Source organism: Solanum stenotomum, unplaced genomic scaffold (genome assembly GCF_019186545.1).
Source record: "Solanum stenotomum isolate F172 unplaced genomic scaffold, ASM1918654v1 scaffold28252, whole genome shotgun sequence".
Taxonomy (NCBI): Eukaryota; Viridiplantae; Streptophyta; class Magnoliopsida; order Solanales; family Solanaceae; genus Solanum; species Solanum stenotomum.
Window position 1 is genome coordinate 172729 of NW_026029907.1, and position 22332 is coordinate 195060.

General features: G+C 35.4%; 1 pseudogene across 1 annotated transcript; it reads left to right on the plus strand.

Annotated features, from left to right (window-relative positions):
• Nucleotides 1-18514: 18514 nt before the first annotated feature.
• Nucleotides 18515-21833, plus strand: LOC125851607 (dnaJ protein homolog; annotated as a pseudogene). The gene is made up of 7 exons (XR_007444920.1): nucleotides 18515-18644; nucleotides 18740-18925; nucleotides 19812-19983; nucleotides 20086-20227; nucleotides 20364-20640; nucleotides 20718-20916; nucleotides 21343-21833. The product of XR_007444920.1 is annotated as a dnaJ protein homolog (transcript).
• The last annotated feature ends 499 nt before the right edge of the window (nucleotides 21834-22332 follow it).

Here is a 22332-nt window from a genome sequence, read left to right on the forward strand (position 1 = left end):
TTTATATGACTCTGATATAAAAATTGACGTAAATTTTGTATGAAATTCGTATAATAGTAAGATCAAATTTGTATAAAAATTTATAATTTTTACGGCACAAATCTGGTATAATTCAATTTTTATTTTTGGCATCATATTGGTATGGAATTGTGCATAATAGTGGGATGAAATTGGTATACTTAATAAAAGACAATTACCAGTTATAAATTGTATGATTTTGTATTCTTTTTGGCATGAATCTGGTATGAATCAGTGTTTACTTTTGACATGAAATAGNATTTTGTGAATGAATACTGATTAAATATGAATTTTGTATAATGTTTTTACTAATTAATTTGTGAATGAATACTGGTTTAAAATGTCTATAACTAAATTTCTTCATTCTTTGTATGAACCATTATTGATTTTTTTATATGACTCTATTGACGTAAATTTTGTATGAAATTCGTATAATAGTAAGATCAAATTTGTATAAAAATTTATAATTTTTATGGCACAAATCTGGTATGATTCAATTTTTATTTTTGGCATCATATTGATATGGAATTGTGCATAATAGTGGGATGAAATTGGTATACTTGATAAAAGACAATTACCAGTTATAAATTGTATGATTTTGTATTCTTTTTGGCATGAATCTGGTATGAATCAGTGTTTACTTTTGACATGAAATAGATATAAAAAGTATGCATAAAAATGGTATGAAATTCGTATACTGATATAGCATATGTATAAAATTTATTTGTACTTTTGTATCCTGTAATACTAACATAATACTTTATGATGGAACAGAAAAATATGCAATTCAAAAAGTGTTGGGGCATAAATTATTGTCGTCTGGTTCAAAAAGAATTGTAAGGAGACCACAACTTGAACGTTGGAAAGGGTTTGCTGATGTGAAATTCAAGAGATCTAAGGTTATGTGCAGTACATGTCGTTGGGAGGCACACAACAAGAAGACATGTTCAAATTACGCTGCTCAAAAAAAGACATAATTTATTTTTACTTTGTTTTGGTTGTTTTACTATGGCAAACTTATGTTTTGATTTATTTAGTCTTTTAAGTCAATGAATTATAATTTCAGAACATTTATTATTTGTACTAGTTAATCATTTGTGTATGAACTGTTTTTCAAATGTATAGTAAAAAACTAGGTAATGTTGGTATGCAATTGATAACGATCGAAAAAATTAAGTCAAATCTTAGTATGAAATTGGTATGCATTTGACATCCAACTGATGTCCCAGTGGTAAGATTGAAAAAACAACATGTAATTGAGATTTCAACTGAAATAGCTAACCGAAAACTAGTTAATGTTGCATCCAATTTTGGTATTGAACTGGTATCCCATTGGAAAATTTGAAAAAAGGCAAGTAACTGAGATTTCAACCGAATTAGACAACCTAAAACTAGTTAATGTTATACCCAATTGGTATACATTTGGTATCTAACTGATATCCAATTGAAAAAATTGAATAAAAAATATGTAATTGAGATTTCAACTAAATTAATCAGCCTAAAACTAGTTAATTTGTACCCAATCGGTGTACATTTGACATCGAACTAATCTCATTGAAAAAATTGAAAAAAAAAACATGTAATTGAGATTTCAAATGAATTAGTCAGCCTAAAACAAGTTAACTTTGTATCCAATTGGTATACATTTTGTATCCAACTGATATCCCATTGAAACTTGAAAAACCAACATGTAATTGAGATTTCAACTGCATTAGTCAGCCTAGAATAAGTTAATGTTGCATCCAATTGGTACACATTTAGTATCCAAGTGATATCCTATTGGAAAAATTGAAAAATGAGCATGTAATTGAGATTTCAACCAAATTAGACAACCTAAAACAAGTTAATGTTGTATTCAATTGGTATCCAACAGATATCCCACTAGAAAACGAAAAAAAAATGTCATTGATATTTCAACCAAACTAGATAACATAAAATAAGTTAATGTTGTATCCAATTTGTATATACTTGGTATCCAAAGCATGTTCTTTTGCTATGCGTGGTCCATCATTTTTCTATTTGTATCCGACTTGTTGAAAAATTAATGCTAACACCATATGAAATTGGTATCCAATTTGTATCCATGTGAAAAAATTAAGTATAACAATATATGTTTTTATACTCAATATAAAACATACTTTTGATTTTCAAAAATCATGAACGAAATTAATAAATTTTGTTTAATACTATGCATTTATGCATAGTATATATTGTTGTCAAAAACTGAAAATAAATAAATAAACGNAAAACAAGTTAATGTTGTATTCAATTGGTATCCAACAGATATCCCACTAGAAAACAAAATAAAAATGTAATTGATATTTCAACCAAACTAGATAACATAAAATAAGTTGATGTTGTATCCAATTTGTATATACTTGGTATCCAAAGCATGTTCTTTTGCTATGCCGTGGTCCATCATTTTTCTATTTGTATCCGACTTGTTGAAAAATTAATGCTAACAGCATATGAAATTGGTATCCATGTGAAAAAATTAAGTATAACAATATATGTTTTTATACTCAATATAAAACATACTTTTGATTTTCAAAAATCATGAACGAAATTAATAAATTTTGTTTAATACTATGCATTTATGCATAGTATATATTGTTGTCAAAAACTGAAAATAAATAAATAAACGACATCCTAAAATATAAACGTGGAATGAAAGTCTAAGTCGATCATCTGTATAACAATTGATCTCCTTGGTCTTGGTGCAAGATAATAGGTAGTATCCAGAGCATGTTATTTTTCTATGTGCGGTCCATCATTTTCCCTTTTCTCTTTTGTCCTTTTCGATTTTGAGGAGTTGCAATTTTCTTTGCTTCTTTTTTCTTCTCCTTTACTGCGATTTGTTTCTTCTTGTGAGGGGTAACACTCTTGTTCGCTAGATTTGCATTTTTGTTGGTCGAAGACGTTTGAGTGAAGGTGTTAAAAGATGGAGCCTCAATTTCAACATTAGAACTCGCTTCTACGAATTTGAGCTCTTTTTAAGTGTATGCTCATCTTTTTTTTGAAAAGCCTAAAATCTTGATTCTTAGTATTGTGAAAAAGATTTGGCCTTTTTTTTGAGTGTACAACGAAGAAAACTGATTATAGTGAGAGAAATGATTTACTATTTCTAAGAAGAAGAATGAAGACGTGAGAGAGAATTTTTTACCTTTGAACGTGGGGGTGGTGGGGTGTTGTTTTGGAGTGTGAGAAAGAGAGAAACGTGGTGATGGGGATGACTTGTGACAGTTAAAAAATAACCTAATATCAATGTAATATTATGTGTGAAAGGTAACATAATCCCTAAAAAAGGGTAATAGATATTCATTGATTATCTCTTATTAATTGTATTTATATCACCTATTAATTAAAATATAATTATATTAGACTAATTATTTAATAAAGTGGAGTTTAATTGATTTTAAATAAAAAATGATCAGCTATAACTTGAAATTAAAATGTTATAAGTAGTAATATTTTGTAAGTACATTTAAAACTTGTAATATTTTCCCTTAAATATATATGTGAGGTGATTTTTCCTATAATTAACGGCAAAATCAAATAACCAATTCACAAGAGAACCATATATCTTGTGATTCAATACCAACATACCGTATTTCTCTTTGGTCATTTCACAAACTAAATTTTCCATTGGAGGACTACAATTCGGCATTAATGATGCTTCGAAGTTGAAATTTGGGATTGAGAAATCGCAATCATGTTCAAAATACTTGAGAGCATCTTGAGAAATTTATATCTCAAACTTGGGATAATTTGGTGAACTATTCTCATTTTTATATATATAACTAATATGTATATGTATATACATACCCATGTATATACAGCCACAAAGAAGTACGGTAGCAACTAAGTGCCCGTTTGAATGAGCTTATACATAATTCATGATTTATTTTTATTATTTTGACCGAATTCTCAATTATACACTAATATTTCATGGGTGTTCCATCACCCCCTAAACCTTTCAAAAGTAAAATATACACCCCAAACAAACTCGCACAAATTTGTATTAAATATAAATACTAATCTACACCCCTTTTTCTTTTATATTCTTTTTCTCTTTCTTTTCCCATTCCTCTTCTTCTTTGAATTTGACGAATTTCTTTTGCAGACTGATGACAAGAATATCTGTAATCATTTAAAATTTATTAAATATAAATTTATAAAATGATTCGAATTCTATTAAATTCATTAATATATTAGTCCAAATAAATATTATTGATTGATATAATTGAGTTAATTATTTAAATTCAAAAAATGACTTTAATTAAAGCCCGCTCCATAAAGTCCATATGCCATGTCACTTAAATTTGATTGGCCGAAGGAAATCCTTTTCCAATCACAACTCCCCTATTTTAAAACTATAAATAGAGGTCTTCATAATTCAGAAAGAAGACAGAAAATTCTAAACAAGAAGCTAGAGAAAATCCGTGGTACAAACGCCATAAAATTCTCTATAAAGCTACAAGTTTAAGAATTCAAGCATTTAAGTTCAAGAACGATCAAGATCAAGACTATCAGGTTCAAGAACAAGCTCGAAGCCCTTGAATTCAAGCAAAAGTCAAGATCAAGATAAAGTTCAAAGTTCAAATTCATCAAAGATTCAAATCAAGCTTTAAAGCCCTTGAATCATATTTGAAAACGCGAATTAAGAGGAATCATAGAGATTGTAACACTCGCACTTTGAAATAATAATTACGATTGTTGCTATAATTTTCCGTTCTTGATTATTGCTTTCTCGACGCGAATTTTATTGTCTACAAATTCTGGCATGCCCAGTGGGACAATCTCTACCTCTCATCTCAACTTTTCAAGCATCAAACAACATCGAGATGACTTCCATGAAGAACAACTCTCGATCAACTGCCTCTAAGGCTACTAGCTCCAAGTTCTCTACTGAAGTTAAAGGCATTCTTGATGTTACCTTTGGAAGTTTTGGAGTTGTTACGAGAAACAAAGCTGCTACGCTAGGACAACAAGCACTGCAAGTGTCGTCCGCATCAACTCCTGTTTTTGGGTGTTCAAATCCAAAAAGAGCAAGTTCCTCCACAAATGCTTTGGAAGGAGGAAACAATATTGCTACAAAGATCAAGGAGACATTAGCTCTACTTGAGCAATCTGGTTTTAAGAATTCTACCACAAGGAAGAACTATGATTCAACTAACGAATCACCTCCACGCGCATCCCGTAATGTGAGTCCGCTGAAGATCAACTTACGCGACAATCCATGCTACTCTCCTATATCTCCAATGATCATGCAAACAATGGTGGTTGTTGCTTTTTCCATTGAAGAACAACTCGCAAATCTGACGAAAGTGGTTGAAGCATTGACTAAACATGTACAACACCAAGAGTCTAGAATCGATAAGTTGATGGATCGAATGGAAGGACTTTTAGATGGAAAAACGAGTCATGCACCCGAAAAATGCGTTGAAGTTCAAGAGATTAGAGATCCTGCAAAGAAAGCATCGATTGTTAATGAGATGCCAGTTTCTTCTGAAGGGATGATCCCACTCGATCGCTTGAAGGAGTTCATTGAAGGCACTATCAAAGATAAGTATGAAGTCTCCACCAAGTCTTCTCATATGTATGCCAAGCCATACACTGCAAGAATTGATAACTTAAAAATGCCTGCTGGTTATCAACCTCCCAAATTTCAATAATTTGAGGGTAGAGGAAATCCGAAGCAACATGTTGCACACTTTGTGGAGACATGTAATAATACTGGAACATATGGAGACTATCTTGTCAAGCAGTTTGTCGGGTCTCTAAAAGGAAATGCCTTTAATTGATACGCAGATCTTGAGCCCAATTCTATTGATAGTTGGGAGCAACTAGAGCACGAGTTTCTCAATCGATTCTATAGCACGAGGCGTACTGTGAGCATGGTAGAACTTACGAATACTCGCTAAAGGAAGGATGAACCAACCATAGACTTCATAAATCAATGGAGGAACGCGAGCCTGAATTGCAAGGATAGGCTTAATGAACCTTCTGCAATAGAAATGTGTTCCAAGGGATGCACTGGGAACTTCTTTACATCTTACAAGGAATAAAACCAAAATCCTTCGAAGATCTAGCTACTCGCGCTCATGATATGGAGTTAAGCATGTCCTCTGCTAGAAAAGATATAACACATGTCCGAGACCCTAGCAAAGGAAGCGACAAGCACGAACACCCAAGAGATGAAGTAAATTTGTGCCTAGAAATGACAATAAAAAATCCATGAATGTTAATGCGTCGCCTGCGAAGATCACTACGAATGAGGGCATGAAGCAAAATGTGAGAACGACTTTCCAAGCACGTTCAAATCAAAAGTCGACACTAAGGGAGATGCAAGGAAAAAAATATCCCTTCTTGGATTCTGACATTTCTGAGATTTTTGATTAGTTACTCTAGTTAAAGTTCATTGACTTGCCAGAGATGAAGCGACCCGATGAAGCCGGAAAAGTTGATGACCCAAATTATTCCAATGTGAGCCATCCTCTCGAAAAATATTTTGTCTTCAAGGATAGAGTGATGCGATTGGTTAACGAAAAGAAAATTGTCCTTGATGATGAGAAGACTAGTTCTAACCAGATCTCTATCACGTTCGGCTCACTAGATCCGATCCAAATATATATCTCTGAAAATCATGAAGAAGAGTCATTGGAGCAGGAAGTTGATATAGATGGTGACGAAGGCTGGATTCTTGTAACAAGGCAACAAATCAAGCTTACGAAAAGAACCATCCAAGCCACCGATTAGAGGAAAAATGGTGAAGAAATTGAAGAAGTAGAAATCAATCAAGCGCCCAAGAAGGGCAGAGGTAGAAGTGCATCACTACCAAAAACCCCGACGTCCTGTGACTCTAGAGGAGTTCTTACCAAGTTCGTTCGACATAAAGTCTACTCAAGACAATGTCGAGGCATCATGTTTCAATACTGATAAAACAGAAACAATGAAGATGTCTCCTAGTGACAAAGAAGGAACAACGAGTGAATCATCATCAAAAGTATCTCCTAATGACGATGAAAAGACAAGAAAGGAAATCTCGTCAATGATGTCTCTTTCACCTTCTGAAACACCTATTGAACCTTCTTCCCAAGAAACACATGCACGTGATACAAAAATCACATTTATAGATAATGATCTTCTATTCGGTGAAACACTACACAATCGTCTTTTGTATATGGTGGGTCACGTGCTAGAGAAAAAGATAAATAGAATCTTAATAGATGAAGGATATGGAGTCAATATTTTGCCTATCCGCACATTGAAAGAACTCGGCATCACGACTGGAGAACTTAGTGAAAGTCGTCTGTTGATACAATGTTTTAATCAAGGGGTGCAGATGTCTATAGGCTCTATTAAATTAGAGATACACATGGAATTTTTGCGATAAAGCGCATGGATGCATGTGATTGACGCAAAGACATCGTACAATATATTACTTGGCAGACGTTAGGTACATGAGAATAGAATTGTCTCATCTTCTTACTATCAATGTTCGAAGTATCTTGAAGGCGGGATTGAAAGGAAGATAGTTGCAGATGATAATCCTTTCACCGAAGTTGAGACACACTTTGCCGATGCGAAATTCTATTTGAAAAGTTATGTTGTTAAAGGGACAAATCCAATGATGTAAAGCTAATCATGTCCGATAAGGTAATAAGAAAAAGAATCGATGTGGCAGTCAGAAAGGTAAACGTTGATACCAAAGAACTTTGTCCCATTCTTAATGAAGGGAGGATCATGTCTTCGAAGAACAAGCCGACTTCTATACTTTGCTATGTTCCAAAAGTGAAGAAAGAAGAAGGTCAATCATCTAACCTTCAAGAAAATATATTGAGAGGGCTAACTCTTTCTATCAGACGGATTTATGCAATAAACTTGTCTTCAAAGCTGCCAGAAAAGTCAATCTCTCAAAATCAAGTGCGAGATGTGGCGCTCCCTACAAAACGCACAAGAGAAGGTTTTGATCCCAATGCTTACAAGTTATTTGTGAAAGCTGGATACAACCCTGATGAGCCATCAATGTTAAGGAAACTAGTATCAGAAGATACAACTAGGCAAACACGTGAATGCCTAGGCTATAGCCAACTACCACCAATTCACATTTCCATAAGAAGGGCAAGCAATAACCATATAACTTTTGAAGATGATGTCGCTACTCCCAACAAAAAGCATTTCGTCTTTGATCAACTTGGAGAATCGACTACAAGAACTTCTGTGTTTAAGAGGTTAGGTCCATTGAAGAAAAACAAGAATCTAAGAAGTTATTTAAAAGTTACAATGCCTGCTTCACATTTGGTTCGAAAGGATTTCAAAAGTTCGATTCCTTCTAGAATGAGGCGACGAGTGGAACTTGTAGTTTCATGTAAAGAGGAACTCAAGGCAAAGGTTCACACTGTGGTTTACACCAAGGAGCGCGAGGAAGATGAAGAAAGTGTAGGCTCCTCAAATCATATTACAATCTAAAATGAGTATGATTATTTGCCTCAAATGAAGATTGATGAAGAGTTAGAAGATATTGTCTAGTGTTGTCATATATCTATCTGTCAATGACAATGATCCTTTAGAAAAGAAAGATGCTGGAGATGCTCCACCGAAACTTGAAGAAGGAGTAAAGACCTCAATAGATCCTTTGAAAAAAGTTAACGTTGACACTGATGAAGATCCAAGGCCAACTTACTTGAGTGCCTTTCTAGAAGTTGATGAAGAAATCGCTTATATGAATATACTCAAAGAATATAGGGATGTCTTCGCTTGGAGTTACAAAGAAATGCCTGGATTGAATCCTAAAGTAGCGGTCCATCAATTGGAAGTCAAAAATGGTTCTCGTCCTGTTAAGCAAGCTCAAAGACGCTTTAGGCCAGACTTGGTTCCATTAATAGAAAATGAAGTTAACAAACTTATTGATGCAGGCTTTATTCGTGAGGTCAAATATCTTACATGGATTTCAAGTATTGTTCCTGCAAGGAAGAAGAATGGTCAAATTCGAGTATGTGTTGACTTTAAAGATCTTAATAATGCATGTCCTAAAGATGAGTTTCCTCTTCCCATTCTGGAGCTGATGATTGATGCCACCACTGGTTATGAGGCAATGTCATTTATGGACGGTTCTTCTGGCTATAATCAAATCCGCATGGCTCCAAAGGATGAAGAACTCACCGCATTTCGCATGTCTAAGGGTATTTATTGCTACAAAGTGATTCTATTTGGTTTAAAGAATGCTGGTGCCACATATCAAAGGGCTATGCAAAATATATTTGATGACTTGTTCCATAAAAATGTTAAATGCTATGTTGACGACTTGGTGGTAAAGTCAAGAAAGAGGTATGATCATTTGAAAGACTTAATAATGGTGTTTGAGTTTCTCCGAAGATATCAACTAAGGATGAACCCATTGAAATGTGCCTTCGGAGTTACTTCTGGCAAGTTCCTTGGCTTTATTGTGAGACATCGATGAATTGAAATTGATCAAGCCAAAGTTGATGCAATATCGAAGATGCCTGAGGCTCGAAATATTCATGAGTAAAAAAGTCTCCAAGGAAAGTTAGTCTACTTGAGGAGATTCATCTCAAATCTAGCGGGAAGATGCCAACCATTTGGTCATCTCATAAAGAAAGGTGCTCCTTTTAATTGGGATCAAACATGTAGCGATGCCTTTAAAAGTATCAAATCGTATCTAGCAAAGCCTCCGGTTTTGGTAGCCCCTATGCCTGGAAAGCCATTGATACTCTACATTGCGGCACAAGCAAGGTCTGTAGGATCCCTGCTAGCTCAAGAGAATAGTGAAGGCAAAGAAAACGCTCTTTATTACTTAAGTAGAACGATGACACCGAATGAGCTGAACTATTCTCCAATTGAAAAGTTGTGCTTGACACTTGTCTTCTCAATTCAAAAGATGAAACATTATTTTCAAGCGCATGTTGTCCGCTGAGACACATGATAATTGCAGATGATAATCCTTTCACCGAAGTTGAGACAAACTTTGTCGATGCGAAATTCTATTTGAAAAGTTATGTTGTTAAAGGGGCCAAATCCAATGATCTAAAGCCAAACATGTCCGATAAGGTCATAAGCAAAAGAATCGATGTGGCAGTCGAAAAGGTAAACGTTGATACCAAAGAACTTTGTCCCATTCTTAATGAAGGGAGGATCATGTCTTTGAAGAAGAAGTCGACTTCTAGACTTTGCTATGTTTCAAAAGTGAAGAAAGAAGAAGGTCAATTATCTAACCTTCAAGAAAATGTATTGAGAGGTCTAACTCTTTCTATCAGACGGATTGATGCAATAAATTTTTCTTCAAAGCTGCCATAAAAGTCAATCTCTCAAAATCTAGTGCGAGATGTGGCGCTCCCTACAAAACACACAAGAGAAGGTTTTGATCCCAATGCTTACAAGTTATTAGTGAAAGCTGGATACAACCCTGATGAGCCATCAATATTAGGGAAACTTGTATCAGAAGATACAACTAGGCAAACACGTGAACGCCTAGGCTATAGCCAACCACCACCAATTCACATTTCCATAAGAAGGGCAAGCAACAACCATATAACTTTTGAAGATGATGTCACTACTCCCAACAAAAAGCCTTCCGTCTTTGATCGACTTGGAGAATCGACTACAAGAAATTCTGTGTTTGAGAGGTTAGGTCCATTGAAGAAAAACAAGAATCTAAGAAGTTATTTAAAAGTTACAACGCCTGCTTCACATTTGGTTCGAAAGGATTTCAAAAGTTCGATTCCTTCTAGAATGAGGCGACGAGTGGAACTTGTAGTTTCATGTAAAGAGGAACTCAAGGCAAAGGTTCACACTGTGGTTTACACCAAGGAGCGCGAGGAAAATGAAGAAAGTGTAGGCTCCTCAAATCATATTACAATCTAAAATGAGTATGATTATTTGCCTCAAATGAAGATTGATGAAGAGTTAAAAGATATTGTCTAGTGTTGTCATATATCTATCTGTTAATGACAACGATCCTTTAGAAGAGGAAGATGCTGGAGATGCTCCACCGGAACTTGAAGAAGGAGTAAAGACCACAATAGATCCTTTGAAAGAAGTTAACCTTGGCACTGATGAAGATCCAAGGCCAACTTACTTGAGTGCCTTTCTAGAAATTGAAGAAGAAATCGCTTATATGAATATACTCAAAGAATATAGGGATGTCTTCGCTTGGAGTTACAAAGAAATGCCTGGATTGAATCCTAAAGTAGCGGTCCATCAATTGGCAGTCAAAAATGGTTCTCGTCCTGTTAAGCAAGCTTAAAGATGCTTTAGGCCAGACTTGGTTCTATTGATAGAAAATGAAGTTAACAAACTCATTAAGGCAGACTTTATTCGTGAGGTCAAATATCCTACATGGATTTCAAGTATTGTTCATGTATGGAAGAAAAATGGTCAAATTCGAGTATGTGTTGACTTTAGAGATCTTAATAATGCATGTCCTAAAAATGAGTTTCCTCTTCCCATTTCGGAGCTGATGATTGATGCCACCACTGGTTATGAGGCGATGTCATTCATGGACGGTTCTTCTGGTTATAATCAAATCCGCATGGCTCCAAAGGATGAAGAACTCACCGCATTTCGCACGCCTAAGGGTATTTATTGCTACAAAGTGATTCTATTTGGTTTAAAGAATGCTGGTGCCACATATCAAAGGGCTATGCAAAACATATTTGATGACTTGCTCCATAAAAATGTTGAATGTTATGTTGATGACTTGGTGGTAAAGTCAAGAAAGAGGTATGATCATTGAAAGACTTAAGAATGGTGTTTGAGTTGCTCCGAAGATATCAACTAAGGATGAACCCATTGAAATGTGCCTTCGGAGTTACTTCTGGCAAGTTCCTTGGCTTTATTATGAGACATCGATGAATTGAAATTGATCAAGCCAAAGTTGATGCAATATCGAAGATGCCTGAGGCTCGAAATATTCATGAGTTAAAAAGTCTCCATGGAAAGTTAGCCTACTTGAGGAGATTCATCTCAAATCTAGCAGGAAGATGCTAACCATTCGGTCATCTCATGAAGAAAGGTGCTCCTTTTAATTGGGATTAAACATGTAGCGATGTCTTTAAAAGTATCAAATCGTATCTAGCGAAGCCTCCGATTTTGGCAACCCCTATGCCTGGAAAGCCATTGATACTCTACATTGCAGCACAAACAAGGTCTGTAGGATCCCTGCTAGCTCAAGAGAACAGTGAAGGCAAAGAAAACGCACTTTATTACTTAAGTAGAACGATGACACCAAATGAGCTGAACTATTCACCAATTGAAAAGTTGTGCTTGACACTTGTCTTCTCAATTCAAAAGATGAAGTATTATTTTCAAGCGCATGTTGTCCGCCTCATTTCTAGAGCAAATACCATCAAGTTTGTTATGTCAAAACCTTTTCTTAGTGATCGACTAGCAAGATGGTACCTCCAATTCCAACAGTTTGAGATTGTGTACATCCCTCAGAAATCTGTGAAGGGACAAACATTAGCTGATTTCTTAGCAGACCATCCGATACCCGATGATTGGGAATTAACTGATGATCTTCCTGATGAAGATGCGATGTCTATTGAAATTCAACCTTCTTGGAAAATGTACTTTGATAGGGCAACACATCATGGCGGAGCTGGCGCTGGCGTGGTGTTCATCACTTCACAAGAAGAGATTCTACCATTCTCCTTTACTTTGAAGCACTGTTGCTCTAATAATGTCGCTGAATACCAAGCATTGATACTTGGACTTGAGATAGCCGTCGACATGAAGCAATTACACTTACAAGTTTTGGTGACTCTCAGTTGGTGATCAACCAACTCTTGGGAAGTTATGATGTGAAGAAGCCCGAATTGCGTCCTTATCATGACTATGCTCAAAAGTTGATAGGATGGCTTGGAGATGTAACCCTTCAACATATGTGTAGAACGGAAAATAAGAAAGTTGATGCATTGGCTGCCTTGGCTTCAACACTATCCCTTCCTGATTAAACACAAGTTACAATTTGTCAAAGATGGATAGTACCACCGCCAAATGAGGAAGAATATATAGAAAATAAGCTTGAGCATCTCGTTGCCATTTCTGAAGCCATAAAGGAAGATTGGAGACAACCCATTATTGACTACATGTGTTATGGGATACTTTCAGAAAATCCAAGGAGAAGGACTGGCATTTGTCATCGTGCACCTCACTTTCTTTACTACAAGGACACATTAAATAGAAGATCATTTGAGGGTGTACTATTACGATGTTTGGGAGAGTAAGAAACAATTCAAGCTCTGCAAGAAGCACACTCAGGAGTATGTGGATCACATCAATCTGGACCGAAACTCCACTTTCACATAAATAGGATAGGGTATTATTGGCCAACCATGGTGAAGGATTGCTTAGATTATGCTCGGAGGTGCGATGCTTGTCAATTTCATGCAAATTTCATACATCAGCCGCCTGAAGTATTGCACCCAACTATCGCATCTTGGTTATTTGACGCTTGGGGATTGGATGTTGTGGGACCACTACCAAAATGTTCTGGTGGACACTTGTACATCTTGGCTGTAACAGATTACTTCTCAAAATGGGCTGAAGCCGTTGCTCTTTAAGAAGTGAAGAAAGAGAATGTTGCAAATTTTATCCGAGTGGATATCATCTATCGCTTCGGCATCCCTCGCTACATAATAACGGACAATGGCAAGCCATTTGATAACAAGTTAATGAACAAAATTTATGATCTCTTTTGCTTCAAGCAGCGTAAATCTTCTATGTATCATGTTGCCGCCAATGGTCTTGCTGAAACATTCAATAAGACTCTATGCAACTTTCTGAAGAAAGTTGTCTCCAAGTCCAAACGGGATTAGCATGAAAGAATGGAAGAAGCTTTGTGGACATATATGACAACATACCGCACACTAACTCAAGCAACACCATATTCACTTGCTTTTAGAGTTGAAGCAGTCCTGCCACTCGAGCGTCAAATACATTCCTTAAGACTTGATATTCAAGAAGGGCTCACTGAAGAAGAAAATGCTCGACTGCGTTTTGTTGAGTTAGAAGCACTTGATGAAAAGAGGCTAGAAGCCCAACAAAACCTTGAATGTTATCAAGCTCGTCTATCTCGTGCTTTTAATAAGAAAGTTCGCTTGAGGTGTTTCCAAGTTGGAGACTAAGTTGTCGCAGTAAGAAGACCCATCATTACTTCGCACAAGTCTGGGGGCAAATTTACCTCAAAGTGGGATGAACCTTATGTTGTATAAGAAGCATATTCAGATGGTGCTTACAAGCTTGTTGATACAGATGGCGTAACGATCAGTCCTATTAATGCAAAATTCCTAAAGAGGTACTACCCTTGAAGTAAGATGATGCTCCTTAAGGTACGAGCCTAAACTGCATGTCACTCCTGGCCCGCAAGAGTATAAACTGTGTACAGCACAACCAAAAAAAAATAAATTACTCAATCCCCTAGAACTACGTTGTGACTTGATCCTCTTCATTGAGGTACATAGGCGCTTAGAATATATCTTAAGTTCAGTTGCATAAGTGTAAAAAAACCACATGTTCCCACTTGATCTGTCACATGTCAGTCAAAGCAATAAGTATTCAGTTTTATCTTTTGTCTCATCATACTTTAGACTTGTACGAAGTATTGATTGGTCAATAGATGATGGCAAACCCTTATAAAATATAAGTTTCTTTAATAACATGCTTGAAGTTTCTTTCCATTTAGCCAAGTATGCAAGTTGAAGTCTTTATATTCTTCGAGTTTACAAGTTGAAGTATTTGAATCCTTTAAGTATACAAGTTCAAGTATTCAAATCCTCTAAGTGTGCAAGTAGGACTTCAAGTATGTAAGTAGAAGTCTCCAAATCCTCCAAATGTGCACGTCGTTGAATTTCCATGTCGTAAGGTGGACGAGGTTTGTCCCTTTGCACCTTAAGATAGACTTTTCGCGGATTTATCCTTAAATGAATCTTTAAATTTCCATGTCTTAAGGTGGACAAATTTGTCCCTTTGCACCTTAAGCTAGCCTTTTCGCGGATTTATCCTTAAGTGGATCTTTGAATTTTCATGCCTTAAGATGGACAAATTTTTCTTGCACCTTAAGTTATTTATCCTTAAATGGATCATTAAATTTCTATGCCTTAAGGTGGACGAGATTTATCCCTTTGCACCTTAAGTTGGCCTTTTCACAAATTTATCCTTAGATAGATTATTTTTGGTATGCCGTACACAGTTTATACTCTTGCGGGCCAGGAGTAACAAAAAAAACTGCCATGCCTTAAGGTGGACAAGATTTGTCCCTTTGCATCTTAAGCTGGCCTTTCTCCGGGTTTATCCTTAAAAGGATCTTTAAATTTCCATGCCTTAAGGTGGACAAAATTTGTCCCTTTGCACCTTAAGCTGGCCTTTTTGCGGATTTATCCTTAAAAAGATCTTATAAAGCCTCAAGTAAGTGATCTTCAATGCGGGGACGTTAAACACATCCCTTCACACCTTATGGTTAAGTATTCGGGACATGGTAACGCCTTGAGAGTAGTATTTTTTTTCAAGGCGGGGACGTTAAACACAATATTTTACTAAAGCCTCAAGTTGGTTAAGTATTCGGGACATGGTAACGCCTTGAGAGTAGTATTTTTTTTCAAGGCGGGGACGTTAAACACAGTTTTTTATTAAAGCCTCAAGTTGGTTAAGTATTCGGGACATGGTAACGCCTTGAGAGTAGTATTTTTTTTCAAGGCGGGGACGTTAAACACAGTATTTTAGTAAAGCCTCAAGTTGGTTAAGTATTCGGGACCTTATAAAGCCTTGAGAGTAGTTTTTTTTTTTAAGACGGGGACGTTAAACAGTATTCTAGTAAAGCCTCAAGTTGGTGATCTTCAAGGCGGGAACGTTAAACACATTTCTTCACACCTCAAGGTCAAACTCTTGCATTGTGATAAAGCTTTCCATTGTGTAGCCTCCGCGAAATATAAATATTGCTTATGTTGATCTACAAAAAAAAAGAAAAAAAAACACAAAAAAGGACAATACAAAGAAAATACAATTAAAGGAGAGATTGTTACCTGTCAAGACATTTGGGACTTGTGTTAAGCTAACTAGGTTAGACTTTAGATAATATTTTCTTGGTGATAATGAAGCCCATGAAGTATAGTTTCTAGCGATCACAATTTTTTTTTTTGGTGATGTCATTCCGACATCGAGATATAAAATGTTTTGTAAGGCAACGAAAATCTGAAATCAATTATGTGACAGAATTTAGAGTTAACTTCAAAAAGCTTTCTGGAACAATATTAAAGGAGTTGAATTCTAAATTTTCGATATGTTTTGGCCCTTTGGGTCTAGTTTCTGCAGAATCAAACGGATTGCAATTTCGATGTTTCTACCTCGAGATACAATTTTTTTGGTATCATTGCACAAATCTGAAACTTTTGGTGCACCAAAATCTAAAGCTGACTTTGTAATAGTATCTGGGATGATCCTGAAGGTATTTAATTCTAAATTTTGGATATGTTAGAGATCGAGAAGTCTAGTTTCTAGAAAATCAAACAGTTCATGATTTTGATTTTTCTACAATGAGATATGAATTTTCTACGACAGACATGTCAAGCTGTAGAAAAAGTGACGAAAATCAGAAAAAGAGAGGGAGATTACCTTGAATTATGCCTCTTTCGTCATAAGCTCGTAGCTCACAATCTGTAATTGAAGATAAAATTGTGGAGATAATGTGTCTATTTATAGATGTCATATGGTGGGAATAACATCATTCTCCTAGTTCAGTTACAATTCCTTTTTGGCTAGGGCAATAAAACATGTATATAAATATTGAAATTGAGTAGGATTACAATTCCTAGTTCAATTACAATTCTTTTTTGNAAACATAAAGAGGAAGTAGGTCAAATGTGATATGCAGATTGAAAAAAAAAACCATAAAGAGGAAGTAGGTCAAATGCGTATAAGAAGGAGTAACTGCCGCTGAATATCAGCTATTTTAGAGGGATAAAGACAGGATTTTAATTTCTAAGAGAGAGAAAAAGAAGTTAATTTTAATTTTATATTTCTTAAAAAAGATTAGGGAGAAATTAAAATTACCTGATGGTGTAGAAATTTACTATACTGACAGTGCACAAAACTTAAACTCTACTTTTAATATTGATTGGAATCTTCCAAGCAATCGGTGAAATGTTAAATAAATAAATTGCATGGATTAGTTTATTTTATTTGACTCAAGATCAATTTAGTAATCGGTTAATGCTTCAAGCCTAGTCTTTAAAAGATAAAATATCTCGACAAGACTTGAAGCAGGGGACATTTGTAATCATTTAAAATTTATTAAATATAAATTTATAAAATGATTTGAATTATATTAAATTCATTAACATATTAGTCCAAATAAATATTATGGATTGATATAATTGAGTTAATTATTTAAATTCAAAAAATGAATTTAATTAAAGCCTGCTCCATAAAGTACATATGCCATGTCACTTAAATTTGATTGGCCTAAGGAAATCCTATTCCAATCACAACTCCCCTATTTTAAAATTATAAATAGGGGTCTTCATAATTCAGAAAGAAGACATAAAATTCTAAGCTAGAGAAAATCCGTGGTACAAACGCCATAAAATTCTCTATAAAGCTACAAGTTTAAGAATTCAAGCATTTAAGTTCAACAACGATCAAGATTAAGACTATCAGGTTCAAGAACAAGCTCGAAGCCCTTGAATTCAAGCAAAAGTCAAGATCAAGATAGAGTTCAAAGTTCAAATTCATCAAAGATTCAAGATCAAACTTTAAAGCCCCTGAATCATATTTGAAAAGGCGAATTAAGAGGAATCATAGAGATTGTAACACTCGTACTTTGAAATAATAAATACGATTGTTGCTATAATTTTCCGTTCTTGATTATTGTCTTCTCGACGCGAATTTTATTGTCTACAATATCGTCCATGACTATCACATCCTATTCGATTTTTATTAGATGTCTAAACACTAGCAAAATTTCGATGTTCTCTATTAAAGCTAGAAGTGTACGAGAAACTCCATCGTCAAAGTTGTTTCTTCTTCCACTACTATAATATTTACTAGAGAACAATTCTTCGATCGATTGCTTCTAAAAGACATCGACTTGTTAAGATGAAGATAGCATACAAGAGAAGAGACTAATATTTAGATTTATCAGTGTAAATTCATTTATTTGACAAACATATAATGACATTATCAATATTTTATTCATGTTACATTCATTTAAATTTTCTTTATAAACATAAACCAAATTATCAACAGAAAAAAACACATGTATTTAAACACACTTCAAAGCAAAAACATTGAAATTCCAAACATACCTTCGTTATAAAATAAATATAACTATAAAAAAGTTTTGACATCTCGAAAAAATACTCTCGACACGAAGCCAACAACTTGTATCCTCTTACTAGCATACTACTTTTGACTTTTCTTTTATCCTCGTGAAGGTATAGGAGCCATTCTAGAAAGTTCTAAACTCCTAAACAAATCACAGCCCTTCAATTTTCTTAACTCAAATAAAACCACGAATCCCACCCTCTAAGTCCCTTCTCTTTTTTTCCTCTTCATTTCCCTAACACTGTCAAGAACCTCTCTTCTCCTCTTCTCGCCGCAACTTTAAATCGGTAAGAATGATCAATTGATTAATTGAATTTACACTTTTGTAGTGAATTTTGATTGCTAATTTTGTAGATCTGTTCGTTGATTTTGTTTGGTTCAGATCAATTTTTATTGACGTAGTTGAACCGATCGAAAGATGTTTGGAAGAGCACCGAAGAAGAGTGATAATACTAAGTATTATGAGATCTTAGGAGTTCCTAAGGCTGCTTCTCAGGAAGATCTCAAAAAGGCTTATCGTAAAGCCGCCATCAAAAATCATCCTGATAAGGGAGGCGATCCTGAAAAGGTAATTATACTTTTATACTGTTTTTTTTTGTAGGGTTTCTGATTATCAGGTGTAGTTTTTTGTGTAGATCGGTATTTGAAATGTTTTAGATCTGTAAAATACTCTGAATCAATCAATAAACTGTGCGTCTAACCTAAACTAGTTTGAGTATCCCGTTTGGTTCTATTACATTTCGCTTTCTTAATTGAAGTAGGTAAAATTGTCACATAATGTACCAATTAGACTGTCTTATTAGCTGAACAGCCTGAACTATATTGTGCTTAGTATAATATTGTTCTTAGATTATACAAGGGCGTGACCTTGTGGTCAATAAAGTAGTTTAAGAATCATGTAGTCTCAGGTTTGACCAGCTCTCATCTGTTCTCTGTTACTGGTGGGATGACAGGTTGTGGAGTTAGTTGAGGTGTGCAAAAGCCTGTTCTGACACTACAGTTACACAAAAATAATTAATACTCTGAATTAATCAATTAACTATGTGTCTAACCAGAAGAAGTTGGACTGTTGGAGTCTGTTTGATTCTAAATTTTGCTTTCTTAGTTGAAGTAAGATAAGATTGACCTATAATGTACCAATATTGGTTCTGTAATTTGATTGTTGGATTAGCTAAACTATATAGTGTGTAAAAGGATATTGTTTTTAGGCTTTGTATTTGTGATTAATTGGGCAGGGTTACTTTTGAATTATCCAGAATGTATGACCTTGTGTTAAATTGGGAACTGCAATTACTGTTGTGTTTTGACAGTGTTCTGTATGTAGCTAGAGATATGGTGTTATTCATGTGCAATCTCGATGGATTAGTGTCTTTCTTTGGTTCTTTTAGTTTTAAGAGCTTGCCCATGCTTAGTAGGTTCTTATTGTTAGTTGATGGATTATTTGTGTTTTTCAGTTTAAAGAGCTTGCTCAAGCTTATGAGGTCTTGAGTGACCCAGAGAAGCGTGAGATATATGATCAGTATGGAGAGGATGCTCTAAAGGAAGGAATGGGTGGTGGAGGTGGTGGACATGACCCATTTGATATATTTCAATCATTCTTTGGTGGTGGTGGAAGCCCCTTTGGTGGTATGTTTGCTGCATATATTTGAAGTTGAATTTGTTTCCTTTTGTCTGCTGTTTTCATAGCTGCAAATATTTTCTCCTACTTACAATTTTTCTGATGTTCAGGTGGTGGAAGCAGCAGAGCTCGCAGACAAAGAAGAGGAGAGGATGTTATCCACCCTCTCAAGGTTTCTTTGGAGGATCTTTACAATGGGACATCAAAGAAGCTTTCACTATCTCGCAATGTGTTGTGCTCAAAGTGCAAGGGGTGAGTTATAACAGCGTGGTTGTTTATTTTTCAACTTCATTTTGTTATTTATGAGTGGAGTGGGTGTCAGTGGTTAGTGCCTTTTACCATCTCGTGCTATGCTACGATACTGATGGTGTTATGTTCCCCTTTTCAGTAAAGGGTCCAAGTCAGGTGCTTCAATGAAGTGTTCTGGCTGTCAAGGGTCTGGAATGAAAGTTTCTATCAGACAGCTCGGTCCATCCATGATCCAGCAGATGCAGCACCCTTGCAATGAGTGTAAGGGTACTGGTGAGACAATCAGTGACAAAGATAGGTGCCCTCAATGCAAGGGTGAGAAGGTTGTGCAGGAGAAGAAGGTGTTGGAAGTTCACGTGGAGAAGGGTATGCAGAATGGGCAGAAAGTAACATTCCCAGGCGAGGCAGATGAAGCGGTAAGATATGTGCAGTCACATTTTAGAAATGATTTGCTTATAATGACTGCATCTTGACATGATTTGTGCTTTTGCAGCCAGAAACCATCACTGGAGACATTGTTTTTGTTTTGCAACAAAAGGAACATCCTAAGTTCAAGCGAAAGGGAGATGATCTTTTTGTTGAGCACACATTGACCTTGACTGAGGCCCTATGTGGTTTCCAGTTTGTCTTGACTCACCTAGACAACAGACAGCTGCTCATTAAGTCCCAACCTGGCGAAGTTGTCAAGCCTGGTAGGCCCAAAGAACCCCTAATGACCTTTAAAAGATTTTGTTTAATGCAATTGAGTCTCCATCATCAGTTAATTACTCTGGCAACCAATCCTAGCAAATTTTTTTTTCCAACACCAATTTCAGCATTTTCCCTCACGTGTTGCCATTTATACTAGTAAAAATAGTACTCCTAATAACCAGTAGTACTAATATATTACCTGTTTATATTGTTTTCTTCAAGCCTTCAAACAGAAAGATGACAATTCCAACTCCTTCTGCGTTTGTGATCCTTTATTTCCTTTCATTTTCTTCCCACACAACTATGCAGATTCATATTTATCTAAGCCTTCTCTGTCTTTCACTCCCTCTCTCTGCACACACCCACATGTATGCTTCATGAATATATCTTGGGAAATACTGACCCCATTTTTTTCTTTGGCTCTGCAGATCAGTTTAAGGCTATCAATGATGAAGGAATGCCAATGTACCAAAGGCCTTTCATGAGAGGTAAAATGTACATTCACTTCACTGTTGATTTCCCTGAGTCATTAACACCAGAGCAGTGCAAGAACCTTGAGGCTGTGCTGCCTCCAAGACCCAAATTGCAAGTGTCTGATATGGAATTAGACGAGTGCGAGGAGACTACTTTGCATGATGTGAACATTGAGGACGAGATGCGAAGGAAGCAGCAAGCTGCCCAAGAGGCATACGACGAAGATGATGATATGCCTGGTGGTGCACAGAGAGTCCAATGTGCACAGCAGTAATTTGGTATTTGCTATCATGTGATATTGGGTAGATTACTTACCAGTAAAGGATATGGATATTTTTTCTTATGCAGACCGACACTAAGTGTGCTTACATGTTTACGCAATTTGTTTTGATTTGTTATCTCATTCAATAATCCTTTTTAATTCCTAGTCCAATTTGAAATTTCACATGAGCTTAATTCGAAGCAAAATTGTTGGGTTGCACTTCACAAATAACTTAAATCCTGCCACAATTTGCTTATTACTCAGTTGTTGATGCAACTTTAAGGCACTTTGAAGTTTGAACCAAGTATTTTCAATGCGGAGTACAATTTTATGTGTGAAGCATTTTGGTACGGAGGCCTAAAAGTACAATGATCCAGCACTAAAAATCTTAAAAATTGAATTCATAAAATTTAAATTTCTGGAGTTAATATACTTACTCAAACATCATATAAGTATATTCTCTTAAAAATTAAATAATTCGTCTCTAGCGCTTACTTAGACTTTATACGTTGTTTAAAAGTTTTTTTTTTTTTTTTTAAATTTCAATAGCAAAAAAACACTTTGTCACGTAAGCAATTATGTGAGATGGAAAACATACAAGTTTGTGAAATAAGATTTGTTGTTTTGACCGGTGGATATAAGTAAATCATATATATAAAACAACAGCTTATTTTCGAGATTA